Source organism: Lynx rufus, unplaced genomic scaffold (genome assembly GCF_022079265.1).
Source record: "Lynx rufus isolate CCGP_SWC_20201006 ecotype Redwood Valley unplaced genomic scaffold, mLynRuf1.p SCAF_2, whole genome shotgun sequence".
Classification (NCBI taxonomy): domain Eukaryota; kingdom Metazoa; phylum Chordata; class Mammalia; order Carnivora; family Felidae; genus Lynx; species Lynx rufus.
The window spans coordinates 53103690-53118437 of record NW_025814834.1 but is presented as its reverse complement, the minus strand read 5'-3'; positions in this window follow the sequence as shown (position 1 = coordinate 53118437).

The following is a 14748-nucleotide window of genomic DNA, read 5'->3' as shown; positions in this document are numbered from 1 at the left end:
TATCACTGTGTGCTGAGGATGTCATCTCAACCAGCTAAATAGTAAAGGTAGACAGACTTAACATGTGTTTCGAGGTAAATGGTCCAAATTATTCAACGTGCCTTACTTCAGCGCCGCTCTTAGAGTTCATATTTCACGTAAAAGTCAAGTTTCCTTCTTCCAAAGTCATAGTTTTGTCTGTCTGTATAATCTGTTACTAATATTTTTCCCTTGTCACATTTCCCCCCATTCCTAGACTGTTTTGTGATGAGTTTATCATTGTTATTTTATTTTGGTCACAAAGCATGAGTAATGCATTTTTCAATTGATTTATGCTATTTATAAAGTGCCACATCAACTATTACTGAAGTTCATCTTTTGAATTCTGACAGCTCTGGTAAATAAAACACTATCTGCCATAGAGGAATTGCTGAGGTCTGTTTGGAAGGATTCTCGTTTGACCTAATTGTCCAGATGCAGTCAGCAATGCCTTTACACAAGTTCACATTACAAGAAACTGCTCTTACCATGAAGACAAGGTGCGCATGTGTCTCGAACTTTGATATTTCAGTATGTAAACAGTATGCAATTGTTTCTATTGTTTTATGTATCTGATCAACGTACAATTCAAACGCTGCAAATGCTATGCTCCAAAACACAAAGTCTTCCTCTAAAAAACACTGGGGGGGGGGGGGGGGGGGGAAGACGTGTGTAATTGTGTTCGATCATTTGTAAAATCATACTCATGTCAAGTAGGAAAACGCACACCCATGGTGGCCCCCATTGAGGGCTGGGTTGTCAGTTATGTTAGGAGAGGGCTTGTGTTTTGTTATCTGGTAAGAGGCAGGTGGTCTAGCAACGCCCTTAAACAACTGGGAGCTTAGTCTGCATTCCACGCAGCTGCCTCCTCCTATTTTAACTGGCATTGCATCACAAAGGACAATAGTCACTTGTGTCACTTGTAACACAGAGACAGGAACTGACCTTCTTCCCACACTATGCTGCAGGGTTTGAGCAGGTTATCTCTTTTGTTCACAATGAATACCATCTAGAGGCTCATCCTACTCAAGTATTTGTCTCTACCATACCTACTATTGTTAACAATTCTTTAACTGTGCTTAGTATTGTTAATACCAAAATACTTTAACTTCTTCACGCATTGTTGCAGATCACTTGGAATTCTCTAACTTGGAACTTTGAACTCTGTCAAAGACACCCAAACTGTTCACTGAGAATGAATAAACCAAACACTATGAATTAAGAATTACAGGGGCTCCTGGGTGGCTCAGTCAGTTGAGCATCCAACTCTTGATTTCGGCTCAGGTCATGACCTCACGGTTTGTGGGAACGAGCCCCACATCGGGCTCTGAGCTGACATCGCGAAGCCTGCTTGGGATTCTCTCTCTCTCTCTCTCTCTCTCTCTCCCACTCTTTCTCTCTCTCTCTGCCTCTCAACTTGCACTGTCTCTCCCTCTCTCTCTCTCTAAAAAAAAAAAAAAAAGCCATTAAAAAAAAATTATATACTGTTTACCTGAGAGGTTACTATAATGCAATAAACTTCAAAAGCTTCAGAAAATTGTTCTGGTATTAATTGGTTAATCAATCCCTCCTCATCAGGATATAGTAAAAGTCTTAGCCACCTGGGAAGTGCTTTGGTCTGCTGCAGGCTCACATGGACATCTTACGCTGCTGCTGATCGATCACCCCTACCGAATCCCATTCCTGGCCACTTCGAGATCAACTCTGTCATCAGGGCTTCTGATATTAAATGAAGAAATTGTCAAATTCTTTGTCTATATCTTCTCTACTCTTTCAATTTTTCATTCTTTATCAATGGTCTAAAAAGACCAGAACTGTGACAATTTATCTGAAGTTGCTTCCATAAACAAAGTTCTGACATTCTGTAAAAAAAAAAAAGTACACTCTCCTCATTTATTTCATTTTAAGCCTTGACCAACTTTTAGGGGATGACCTCTCTTCGTTTACAATTTTATACCGGTTTTTTTTTTTCTATGAGGTCTCTCACAGATATTATAGTCATTAGTGAGATCAGAAAAATTAGTGAGATCAGAACCAGTTTGGTTACCGCTGTTTATTTTTTACAACAGAAAGACACACAACTATAATTTGTCTCATGGTCTCCTCTCTTCTCTTATGTAAAAATCAACCGGCTGTCAATCAAGTCAAAGCTTCGAAACTTTCTAAGGAAAAATAAGCATTTACAAAGTGAAATGAAACACAAATCACTTCAATAGCTTAGGTTTGTACTTCGAAAAGTGTCAAACTAAACTAATCATAGTAGGAATTGATGGAGTATTAGCTCTGGATTTCAAGTTATTATAATTTTTCAATGTCTGTCTCACATTCTTGGCTGTCTGTCAGATATAATTACCTTGGAAATCCTATCTTCAGTGTTAGTTTTCTGTTTAGGGCCTCAGGGAAGCAGCTATAAAAATGAATTAGTCCCATGAAAACAGAGTACTTATGGGTGTTTTCTGCATGGGTTTTGGACTACAGAATAGATGTTCTATAACCTTGACTTGACAGCAGTGCAAGGTGGTAGATTCACAATGTCGGAGAAGGCAATGAATGCAAACTCACAAAGATGATTCTGCATGCTTCCACCTATCCCCGTCCTGACTCAAATGTCTGTAGGGAACCATGGATACTATTCGCAAATTATATGAAAAATTGATTTGCTGCCTTCTTTATTTGGAGATCTGTAACCTTCATTTTAGAAAATTGCAAAAAAGCAAAACAACCATCTTCTTTCCTATTTCATTTAGTGCTGTTTTTGTGTTGCAGAGACTAAAATTTCTTACTTTCATAAGCAATGGTACCAGGGAGTGATCATTTTAATAATCCTTTGGAGCAGTAGGGCAAAGTGGTTCAGATCAATGGTTCGTTCACAAAATTGATGCCTTTTCTTGTTGTATGACCTTGAATAAGTTAATTAATCATTAAACCTCAGTCCTCTCATCTGTAAACTGAAAAAAAAAAAGATAAACTGAATTCGTAGAAGTGAGGTTAAATGAGATAAGGCATCCAGAGACTTAGCACAGTTCATTTAGACTATTTTTTACAAATATAAATTATGAAATATGTTCTTTCTAGTACAAGTTGTAGGATGCATTGTTTACTATTTTAAAGATTTTGTTGAACTTATGGACATTTCCAGTACTTCTATGTGCTAGGAGGTTTTTGCATTGAATGTGTTCACATTTATGATATCAATTCTGTAAATTATAGAATCCAGGTTACATATATATAAACATAAAACCACATGCTAATACAGACAGCAAATATGATGATAAGCAAGAATAGTTATGAATGCTGACAGGTAAATGATCCCAGCCTTGTCCTGGGCTTCTAATGAAGAAAGTATCCACTGATAAGTTATTAAATATAAGAATGACTAGGGTATGTTATACCAAGTCTTTAGGAGATACTGGCCCACATCTAAATAAGCACCAATTGAGGTCAACTCATCATATATATTGAATAGGTAGTATAAGTTGACGACATGCCAGTATACCCTCAAATCCATTTATGTATTGGATGCCAGCTCTGGTCCTGTGCTTGGACTGGGCACATAAAACAGACATACTGGAAGCTACAGTCCAGTGTCAAGTGGGAGACACAGATAATAAGCAATAAATGCTGTGAATTGTTACATGTTCTGTGAAGAAAATAACCAGGGCACGGTGTATTTGTATAAAGGGTAATTACCCACCATAAATAGCCCAAGAGAGGTTGTATGGGGAATTAACATTTAGGTTGAGATCTGAATGATGGAGGTGTCAGTTCTGTGTCTAATAGGGAAAGAAGGTATTATGGACTGAATGTCTGTGCCCCTCAAAAGTGCATGTTGAAAGCTTCCCCCTCCATAGGATGGTACTATGAGTATACTTTACTATGAGTATACTTCAAATATACTTAAGTATACTATGAGTATACTTTAAGAGGTAAGTAGGATCAGATGAGGTCATTATGGTGGCACCCTTGTGAATAGGTTTAGTTCCCTTTTTATTTTTTATTTAAAAAAAATTTTTTTTAACGTTTATTTGTTATTGAGAGACAGAGAGACACAGAGCGTGAGCACGGGAGAGGTAGAGAGAGGGGAGACACAGAATCTGAAGCAGGCTCCAGGCTCCGAGCTGTCAGCACAGGGCCCGACGCGGGGCTTGAACCCACGAACCGTGAGATCATGACCTGAGCCGAAGTCAGTCGCCCAACCGACTGAGCCACCCAGGTGCCCCTACTTCACTTTTTAGAGTTACCAGAAGGCTTGCTTCCCCTCTCTGCTCTCTACCGTAGAGGACACAGTGAGAAGTCAGTGGTCTCCAACGTAGAAGAGGGTCCTCACCAGAACCCCACCATGGTGGCGCCCTGATCTTGGACTTCCGTGTGCCAGAACTGTGAGAAATGAAGTTCTGTTGCTTATAAGCCACCAAGTCTATGGTTCCTTGTTAGCGCAGCCCATATCGACTAACACAGAAAGCTGTATGCAAAGTGGTTAAGGATACTGGTGAGAAGTCAGGCAGGAAATGGTTAAATAGAAATGCTCCTGAGTTACTGCTTGCACAAAGAGGCTGTCTAATGGTGCCTCTCAGGAAGTGTCACAGTGCTGCACTCTAAGACATGAGTGTCATTGCAGCTTCCAGTCAGAAAGGGACTTTTCTCAGTAAACAGGACAATTAGAAAGTGTAACCTTCCCCAGAGACCAGTAAAGAAGGCTGAGGCTGGAGCTGACTTTTAGAAGGAGCTGCAGGGTGAACATAGCCAACTGCCTACATTTTGCAGAGAATTTCAAAGGCAAGCAAAGCTTGTTTCCATTTGTTAAAGGCTATACTTTAAGTTTACAGAGCTGGAGAATGGGCTAAAACAGCAAAAATATCCATCGGGGCAGTCTGTAAGAATAAAATATTATAGAGTGCACTTGTGTGCCGCCCTCCAAGCAGCTGAACTTGGACAATTGGGAAGAAAATAATTATTACCAGTTTGTGAGAAGGAACCAAAAGTTAATGTCATTAATTCAACAAATATTTATTGTGTTACGTCTGGGTACAAAGAAACACCAGGAGACAAAAATGTCTGCCCTCAAGGAACTTAACACTGAGGGGCTGGGAGCACGAGGGGAGAAAAGACTGGCATCAAGCATTAAACACAAATAAGTAAGTGACAGAGTATGTTAGGGAAAGAATGAAATTAGAAAATGAAAAAGAGTAGAAAGGAAAGTGGTGCTGGTGAAAGGGAGAAGGGACAATCGCAATATTAAATAGTTGTTCAAGCCAGGCCTCATGGGAGAGGGGCTGTTTCAGCAAAGACTTGAAAAAGATGAAGGAGGGGCACCTGGGTGGCTCAGTCGGTTGAGCGTCCAACTTCGGCTTAGGTCACCATCTTGTGATTCATGAGTTTGAGCACCACGTAGGGCTCTGTGCTGACAGCTCAGAGCCTGGAGCCTGCTTTGGATTCTGTGTCTCCCTTTCTCTCTGCCCTTCCCCTGCTCTCTCTCTCTCCCTTTCTCTCTCAAAAATAAATAAAACTTAAAAAACATTTAAAAAAAGATGAAGGAATTGGTGAAGCGGCTATTTGAGGCAAGAGAAAATTCTAGGTTAGAAGTATGTAGCTCAGGTATTGTTGTAGGCACTTACATTCAAGTTTTTGTGTAGTAGAATGAATATTTCCTTTATTTACATGATGATTACACATATATTAAAGTACCTTTGAAGCATGAGTTATCATTTGCAGGCAAATCTTTTTCAAAAACGGTAAGTTAAAAAAAACAAAACAAAACAAAAAAAACCTTCCAGAAGCCATTAGAGATGGATTTCCATGGCTTCTTGACATTAGTAACAACCACAAGCAAGATTCTGGATCCCAGAGTAGGCAAAACAAAGGAAGCAGCATCCCTTACGAAATCCTGCTTTGTAAAGGATCATTTCTGTCCTGGCATGTTTCATATTATATTAGGTAATTTAGAAGAAATAAATATGTCATGAGCCCTCCCCGAGGAGTAGTTAAAAAGTAATTTAACCTCATATCCAGCTTTCACTTTTGACTTTTAGTTACAGGTAAATTCTGCTTTCCTCAGTTCTAAGGCAAATGTTAAAAGCTTATGAGGAGGCCTGGAGGAGTCTGGAACAGCTTCCACACCACCTCTTCCTGCCATCCCAGTTGGGAGGGTTGTCTTAGGGGAAGCAAAAGATAATTTAGTGTGTAAAATGATATTATTCTTGGAACAAGATATGTTACGTATTTTTCCTGCATAAGAACAATTCAATCAACCATTGATGCTTCAGAAAGAGATGCCTCGGTTTTCTGAATGATGGGGGCTGGGGAAGAAGGGTGGGTAACGAAAGCAAAAATGTGATGTAGCTGTTGAAGAGCCAGTCAAACCTTTCGGCAGCATTCATGGAAATACAGCATACAGATCCTAAAAGTAATAAACCCACAGTATTTTGCATCAGTCCTATGACGTCCAACAAGGTTTATTTCTGAGCATCACATTGTAAGGGAGATGTTAAGAAATAGCGAGGTTTTGGATCATGACATTAATGATGTCAGGGTACAGAAACTGCCATATGAGGAATGGTTAATGACCACAGTTGAGACAAGATGAAACAGAGCCTTCACATATTTGGAGGGCTGTCATACTGGTTATCACAGTAGTTTTTAGTACATTCCATATGACAGAATGAGGCCCAATGGCAGGCAGTTAAGAAGTAGATTTTGGCACAGGCGAAGAAGAAACCTTCTGAAAATTAGAACTTTCTAGATAAGAAAATGGCTTATCAGCTCATGAATTTAGTCTCTGGTTGTTAGAAGTACTCAAAAGGAATTTAGATGGTGAACTCTACCAGAATCCCCACATTTAATGGAAGTCTATTCTGTAGGCTTGACCTCTGAAGAATTTTCCTATGTTCACATTCCTTGATTTTATGTTGTGTATAATGAAGCAACAGCTCATCGAAAACCCCTTCTCTTCTGAATCATACATGTCACATAAAACTTAGTGTAAATTTAGGAAACTCGATTTATGCTTCTGTTGGTATTACCATCCAAGTTACCGTGCATCAAATAAAAACACCATACTGCTTAGTGAGTTAACTTTCTTTAATGACAATGATAAAGTGGGTTGTTCTAGTTCCTGATTTATCATCTTCTGTCTCCCCACACATCCTTTTTGCCCCACTTTGTGATACCAGAATTAGGCTCTGCAGATCACATTCCTCTTTTGCTAGCTGGCTCAGTGCTAGGTTTTGCCAATAGAGGGGGCCAGAGAGAGCCTGCAAACCGGGAAGAGGAGGGAGGGATGTTTTCCTTGTCCAGTGTATTGTTGTTCTCCATGATGTGCATCAAGCCAGCATCAGGTAGCATGTTTCTGCAGTTGCCACAGCCTCTCGTCAGAGATCTGAATTTCAGCCTTTCTTCTTGAAGTTCCTTCCTTTCGTTTTTTGCTTTCCCCTAAGTTCTAGGAGTCCTTTCTACAGTTGCTACCTCAGAATGCTTACCTGTGTTAGTAGTTAACGGTCATAAATCTAGTTGATAATTCTTTCTATTTATGTTTTCCTGTTCAAATTACTGTTGTGGTTCGTATCCCCTGATTATACCCTAATACAAGACTTGACAAAAAAATAAGAGCAAAAACCAATTCAAAACCTCTCATTATTGGTTTCTCCTAAAGCTCTCACACAATAAACAGGAACGTTATTCTCCTTCTCCTCTTCATGGGGGTGGGGTGGTGGTTGGTGGAAATGCTTTTAAACACGTTTGCTGGACATCAGTTTTGTTCTGACAGGAGAGCTTGAGGAGTATCATATATATTCATAGTTGTACTACAGCCAACCTGACCATAGCCCCAAAGGACTGCTTAGAAATATTCGAAGCCCTTATTTGTAGAAGGCAGAAGCTTGACATGATAATCAGTCACGTAAATCTCATGATAAAGAAAGAAATTAACATGTGTCACCCTAGCTTCTCGGGTGTCAGATTTAACTGCATCTAGTGATTATGAAAAGGCTGCTGAAAACTCAGGGTCTCTTTTAAGACTGTGTATCACAGGATACATCATGACTTTGGTAGAAAATATCATGTGCTCATGTTCAACTATAAATGTATACAAACTATAAATTCTCAACTGCCTCTATAGATCTCAATAAACTCTAGGTACTTGTAGCTGACCAAGACTGTGTGAAACAAGATAATAATCTCCAGAAACAAATTATATGATAGAAGACATAAGGAACGTTATTTATTTATTTTTTAAATTTATTTAAGTACTCTCTACACTCAGCGTGGAGCTTAAACTCATGACCTCAAGATCAAGGGTCACATGCTCTTCTGACTGAGCCAGCCAGATGCCCCTAGAAACTTTTAAAAGTCAAATGTTCACTATCTTTCTTCTTTATCCTGCCTGTGAAAGAAAGACTGAGTTGCTTGATTAACGCTTGTTTGTTGTGTTGATTTAGAGGGGTGGTGAGAAGATAGGTATGCATATAGAATTAAAGAAGCCGGCCAGCCAGAGTCATTTTGCTCTGCAACTGAATGAAGCCTGGGGAGCAAAGAAGGAAGCAAATAAAAGGCACATTAAGAGTTAAGAAAGAGAATGAAAAGGTGGGGAAAGAGAAGAGTAGAGATTGACGTAGATCAGGGAAAAATCCAACACAGGAGAGTTGGAGGGTTTAGAGGGGAGGTGGGGGGAAATTACAATAAAGGTAGGGATTTAGGGAAAAGATGTATAAGAAAAATTTAATATATTTTCCTGTATGATGCCTGTTTAATACTCCCCACAGTGCCCTCAATAAAATGTAATAAAGTTTTCCACTGCTTTTGAAGACTTTTTCTGTTCTAATTGAAGTGGCATATGTGTTTCTTTTGGATGTGACAGGAGACATGAGGCAAGCTTCAAGATGGCCCAGTTATATTCAGGACTCAATTGAAGAAGAGAAAACATTTCCAGACTATGGCACACCTTTCTATTACACGCTTTTGTTACATATCAGTTTTTTGGAAAAAAAAAAAAAAAAACCAACAATAACATACGACTTGAAAAAGTAGCGAATAACTATACCTCTTTGTAGTCATATATTTGTTCCCTTCTTTCTGTCCCAGATTTCATAATATAATTCAAATTATCCCTTACTATCCAGTCAAAAATGTTAAAATAGTCTATATATAATAGACTATCCTATATTTAGGATATCATTTGAGGTATAGGGTTTAATATTAAGTATGATTCTGTTATGAAAAATTATAATTACAGTGTTTGGTAGCATTATTTTCATGGTCCAGATTATGCTCTCCAACAAAATGACAAATGCTAAAATGAAAAGGAAATATATCAAATACTCATTAGTTAATATATGTCATGCTTCCTAGAGCCATTCATATTTTTCAGTATCTGGAACAAACATCTAATACCTGCTTAGGGGTCAGGGGACAAGCGGGGGGGAGAGCAAGATGAATATCACACAACTCTGGCATCAGTCTAGTGGGTGAGGATGCTTTAAATGTGACAGAGAGAACTGATGAGCCCTCATAACCACAAAAGGAATTTCTGATATTTTATAAACCGAGGTCTTTCTGTTCTCTGCATAAGAGAAACTGTACAGGCCCTTTGAAAGCCTTCACCCTTTATTATACAAAACTACTGCCTCTGAGTATTGTGGGTTCCGCTTCCAGGACAGAAAAGCAGTCATACAACAGATAACAAGGAGAAACTATAGGCAGCGAGTTTTTTTAAGTTACCACGGCTGGCACTAGGATGAGGTGAACAAAATTTAAAGGGTTCCAAAAACTCAGTAATCAAAGAGAAATATATTCTAGTCGCATATTTTTTAAAAATAGAAACGAATGCGAAAACTCCACGATGAACATAACACTAAAATTTTTAATAAAAATAAAATCAGTTACTGATTTTTTTTCCCTCTTACCTCTTGTTCTAATATGGATCAGCACAGCACTTTACTGATCCTGTCCTTATTTAAAATTTTGACATTTTTCTTATTGTGGATCTTTGCATAAACTAGTAACCAAGATTTAGAATGAAGGGAGTTGTCTGGGTTCTGTGACGGAGGCAGTTGCCCAGGAGAAATGATGCCAAAAAATGAGTGGGGATCATCTCTGCCTCATCTAAACTAATCACAGTTATTCCCCTGGAAAGTGTCAAAACCGTGAATGTGAATGTTATCGTTTCAACAGTGCCGAATGTTTCCTGACCGTTAAGGTCAAGTAGCAGTTTCATGTCTTTGCCGGGCATTTGGTGCTTGGCCTCATCTGGAACACTAAGCGATAATTGGACAATTTGAGCCAAAACTTCTGCAAAGGGAGCAATTGCCTGGCGTGCCACTGAGGAAAGTCTCCAAAGAGCAGGGAAAAAAATCCTTCAGAAATGGCTTCTCTCTCAGGTTACCCCGGAGCAGTTCTACGGGCTTTGGTAATAGGAATGTGGGGTGCACTTCAAGATGCTTCGTCCAGATCCCTCTCAAGAAAGTACTTACCACCCAACCCTCAAGGATACTGTCAGTGGCTCCAGGGTTCACCTCAGCTGTAAGGAGCCACCTCTCCTGTGATCACATCCTTCCCAAGAAAGCCCACATCTGCTGACTGAACAAGGCGAGAGTTGAAAGGCCGCAGCATTTGGTCCAAGGCAGAAAAATCGTGAAGGGCAATGGTCCCTTAATAGCTCTTGCTGGATTGGTCAATGATTGGTTGGCCTGTATCAGTTCAATTTCTCCTTCTGCCCAGTCCTGCTTCCTCCCCGTCCGTTTACATCTTGTACTCTAAAACCCATGTCCACATTTGCCTCCAGAAAACCCAGTCCAAGAGAGGCAAACCAGATGACATTTTTCTTTCTACAATTATTATTTGAACAACAGAAACACTTATGCAAAAAAAAAAAAAATGAATAAATATACAAGTCTATTTGTAACATATCTCTTCGAGCACTCTCGATTTAGATCAGAATTATCACAGTTATAATTAGCGTGCATATGTGATTTTGGATTTAGATTTTTTGATTGATATTAACATACAATAATACCTTATAGCAAGTCTGTCTACATATTTGTCTTTTGTAATGCCCTTGTGATATTCCATGGTGGATTTCTTACCTGTCTCCAAACTTATGGCCTTAAATCATTCCCTATCTTTTCACTGCTTAAAATAGTGCTGTTATAAATATTTTTGTACAAATTGCTTTCTTTCTTTCTTGATTAATTCCTCTGACAATTGCTTTCCTAGAGTTGGACCACAGTCTTGTGATGTCAGCACTGGGACCAGTTAGCAGAGGAGAAGAGAAGAATAAAAGGGAAAAGAATGAGGACTCACATAACCACGAGCTTTTCCTTTCTTGTATATAAAGGATGTGTATAAATGGAGTGTATATAAATCTAGAACAACCTGAAATTCCATCAGGTCCTGGATAATTTCATTTTACCTATGAATCTTATTGAATAACTCCACAGTAATTTGTACTTTGAATTGAATTATTTATTTGTAGCAGCATTATCCAAAGTTCATTATACAAAATTCTTGTAGCAAAGAAACTTATTAAATCTATTTAATCCACCTATCCAGTACAACTAATATTAGAAGAAAAACAGTTTGTGAAACAATGGCATACATGGTGTCGTAAAAAAAAGCATTTAGAAAAAATGTATTATACATACACAGATAGTATACATATAGCTTTCTTTCTAGAAAAGCCCATTTATGCTATCACATTAGTAGCCCCCACCCCACCCCCCAGCACCTACCACCCATCCAGGAAACTTTGAGATGTTTTACAAAGGTTTATGAAGTTACATTAAACATCTGTTAAAAATCACTTTGTTCATTGCTAGACATTTATGTAATATAGTTTTAAAGAAAGATAACAGCTGAGGGGAGCTACAGAAAAAAAATAGAACTTATGCTGAATTATTTTTTCTTGTACATATGAAGTTTCTCTGTGAGAACAAGAGCACTCAGCAGATGTACAGATCCATTATCTTTTCGCATGGCAATATGTTCCTCCTTTCAGAAAATTTGAGCAAGTTTGGAACATAAAATATTACAAATAGGCTGAGATGCAAAGCAGAGAAAATGGAAATGATTGGCAGAAAACCATGGCATAGACATAAGAGATGTTACCTAGGTGAGCTTTAATCAGGGCGTTAACCACTGAAGTTCTCCATTTAATGAAGCATCAAAATGTATATTAATCTCCCTCAGTACTTGGAGTGTAGCAGATTTCCAGCACCCGCATCCCCATGTACCCTCTACATTAAAACCAAAAGACAATGGTTTTCTCATCCTGTCGTCTCAGCCTTGACTCTCTCAGTGCGCATGATATCTTTCCATGGTTCACATAACCTGTGTACTCACAAGCAGGTATTTGCAAGTGTGCATCTGGTGACAAGTATTAAAGCTGGAAGATGAAAGTTCTGAACCAGTCTACTTAATTCTTTGTCACTTGTCAAGGCCACCCCCAGCCACACTATTGTACACAGGACTCCACAGACTTTAGAATGCCCCTCCTACCTTGAAATTTCAAATTGTATTTCTCTCTGTATTTTTAGATATTCATAAAGCTATTGCTCAAGAAAAGATTTTAACAATCAAGATTGACCCATCATTTTACAACCGAGAAAACTGAGAGTCAGAAAGCTGAAAGTTTTTGACCAGATTCAGAAAATGAATTTTGTGTAATTTGTGTGAAAATAGTGTCCCTTGGCTCCTACCACAATTTTTTTTCACTCTATTATTCTAAGAAACTTTGGGAGCGTTGTTAAAACAATATTGCATTATGGTTAAAAAGCGCAAGTTCTGGAATCAGGAAGACCAAGGTAACAAAAGGAATATTATTTAACCTAAGTTTATTTCTTAGTGAAATAATATTCTGTATGATATAGTATTGTTGTGAGTTTTAAATGACGTGGAATATAGTTAAGTGCCAAAAAAACTATTAGCTATTGTCATGATTACATATGTAAATAAAATTCATTTTCTGCTTATTACCATAGTCTCCAAAAGCTGCAGATTGATTTTTATCAAATTTGGAGGTTAGGCTCATGTAAATTATAAGCCAGGTGTCATATCCAAAATTCATGCTGACTTCTGCTTCTGGGAGGTTGAGTAGGGGTGCTTTTCCCCACTCCTCCCACTAGGCACAGCTAGAAGTCCTGGATATTATATGTATGGAGATTTTGCAAGGTAGAACCAAGATGCGAAGCAGACTAGGGAACTTGGAACCCAAAGAACTATACTGTGACTTCCCTGGACTTTCTTCTCACTTCATACATCCCAGACTGGGTACTGAAGAAGCCCAAACCCCCAAAACACTAATGACACAGAACCAAGAAATAAAGCCTCAAGAAAAACCTGTTCTCCCCTGTGAATGAACCAGGAAAGGAACAGCCTAGCTTGACAGACATTTAGACAATAGCCATTCTATCCAGTCAAATGTGTGGAAGGGACACCTGGGTGGCTCAGTCAGTTAAGCATCTGGCTCTTGACTTCAGCTCAGGTCATGATCTCATGGTTTGTGGGTTCAAACCCCATATTGGACTCTGTGCTGACAGTGTGGAGCCTGCTTGAGATTCTCTCTCTCCCTCTCCCTCTCTGCCCCTCCCCCACTCATGTGCTCTGTCTGTCTCTCTCAAAGTAAATAAACTTTTAAAAAAATGTACAGAAACTACTACAGCCCCACCCTCGCAGGCAAAGGTCCAGTAGGAGCCAATGCTTTCACCCTTGTCCAGCTGTAGGGAGTGCTACTCTCTCTCCCCACCTCCAGGGTGGTGTCTGAGAAGCCAGAGTGGGAAACTGAGACTTTTTCATCTCTACCAGAGGTAGAGGACTCATTCCATGGTATGAGACTGTGGTTCGGGGAGGGGGAAGCTTGGACTCCCACCCCCACCCGGAGGTAATAAGCACCCCTCTTACTTCCCACTGGGGGGGTGTCAGAGAGGGCTTACTGGTGAGTCAGGACTTCGCCACTGCTCAGTGGTACCGAGACGGCCCAGCAGTGCTGGTGGAGGTGATGTGGAAAGCCATAAGGAGATGTCTGTCCCTCCCCATCCCAACCAATGTGGTATCAACAGATGCCTCATGGGGAAGTGATTTTTGACCAAAGTGCAAAAGCAGTTCAATGGAGAAAGACTAGGCTATCCAACAAATGATGCGAGAGCAATTGAATACGCATAGGCAAGACAATATAAAGCTCTATCTAAACCTCAAAACTTTTACAAAAATTAATCCAAATCACAGATTTAAATATAAAGTATAAATCGTATAAGATGGTTAGAAGATGACATAGAAAATTTGGGGGACCTGAGACTTAGTGAATATTTCGCAGACATGACACCAAAAATGTAATGCATAAAAGTGAAAAACAGTAAATCGATCTCATCAAAATTAAAAATTTTTGTGTTGCATAAGATCCCGTTAAGAGGATGAAAAGACAAGCTACAGAGTAAGAGAAAATATTTGTAAACATATCTGACAAAGCACTCATCCAGAAGTTGTAAAACTGATCTGTAAAAACAATCTAATTAGAAAATGGGCAAAAAACATAAAGAGACATTTCACTGAAAAGAATATATGGATGGCAAGTCAACATGTGAAAAAATGTTCAGCATCACTAGCTATTAGGAAAATGCAAATTAAAGCCATGATGAGATATCACTATAAACCTCTCAGCATGATAAAATATAAAAATAGTGACAATCCTCAATGCTAGCAAGACTATAAAGATGCTTGATCCGTTATACATTGCTGGTAGGAATA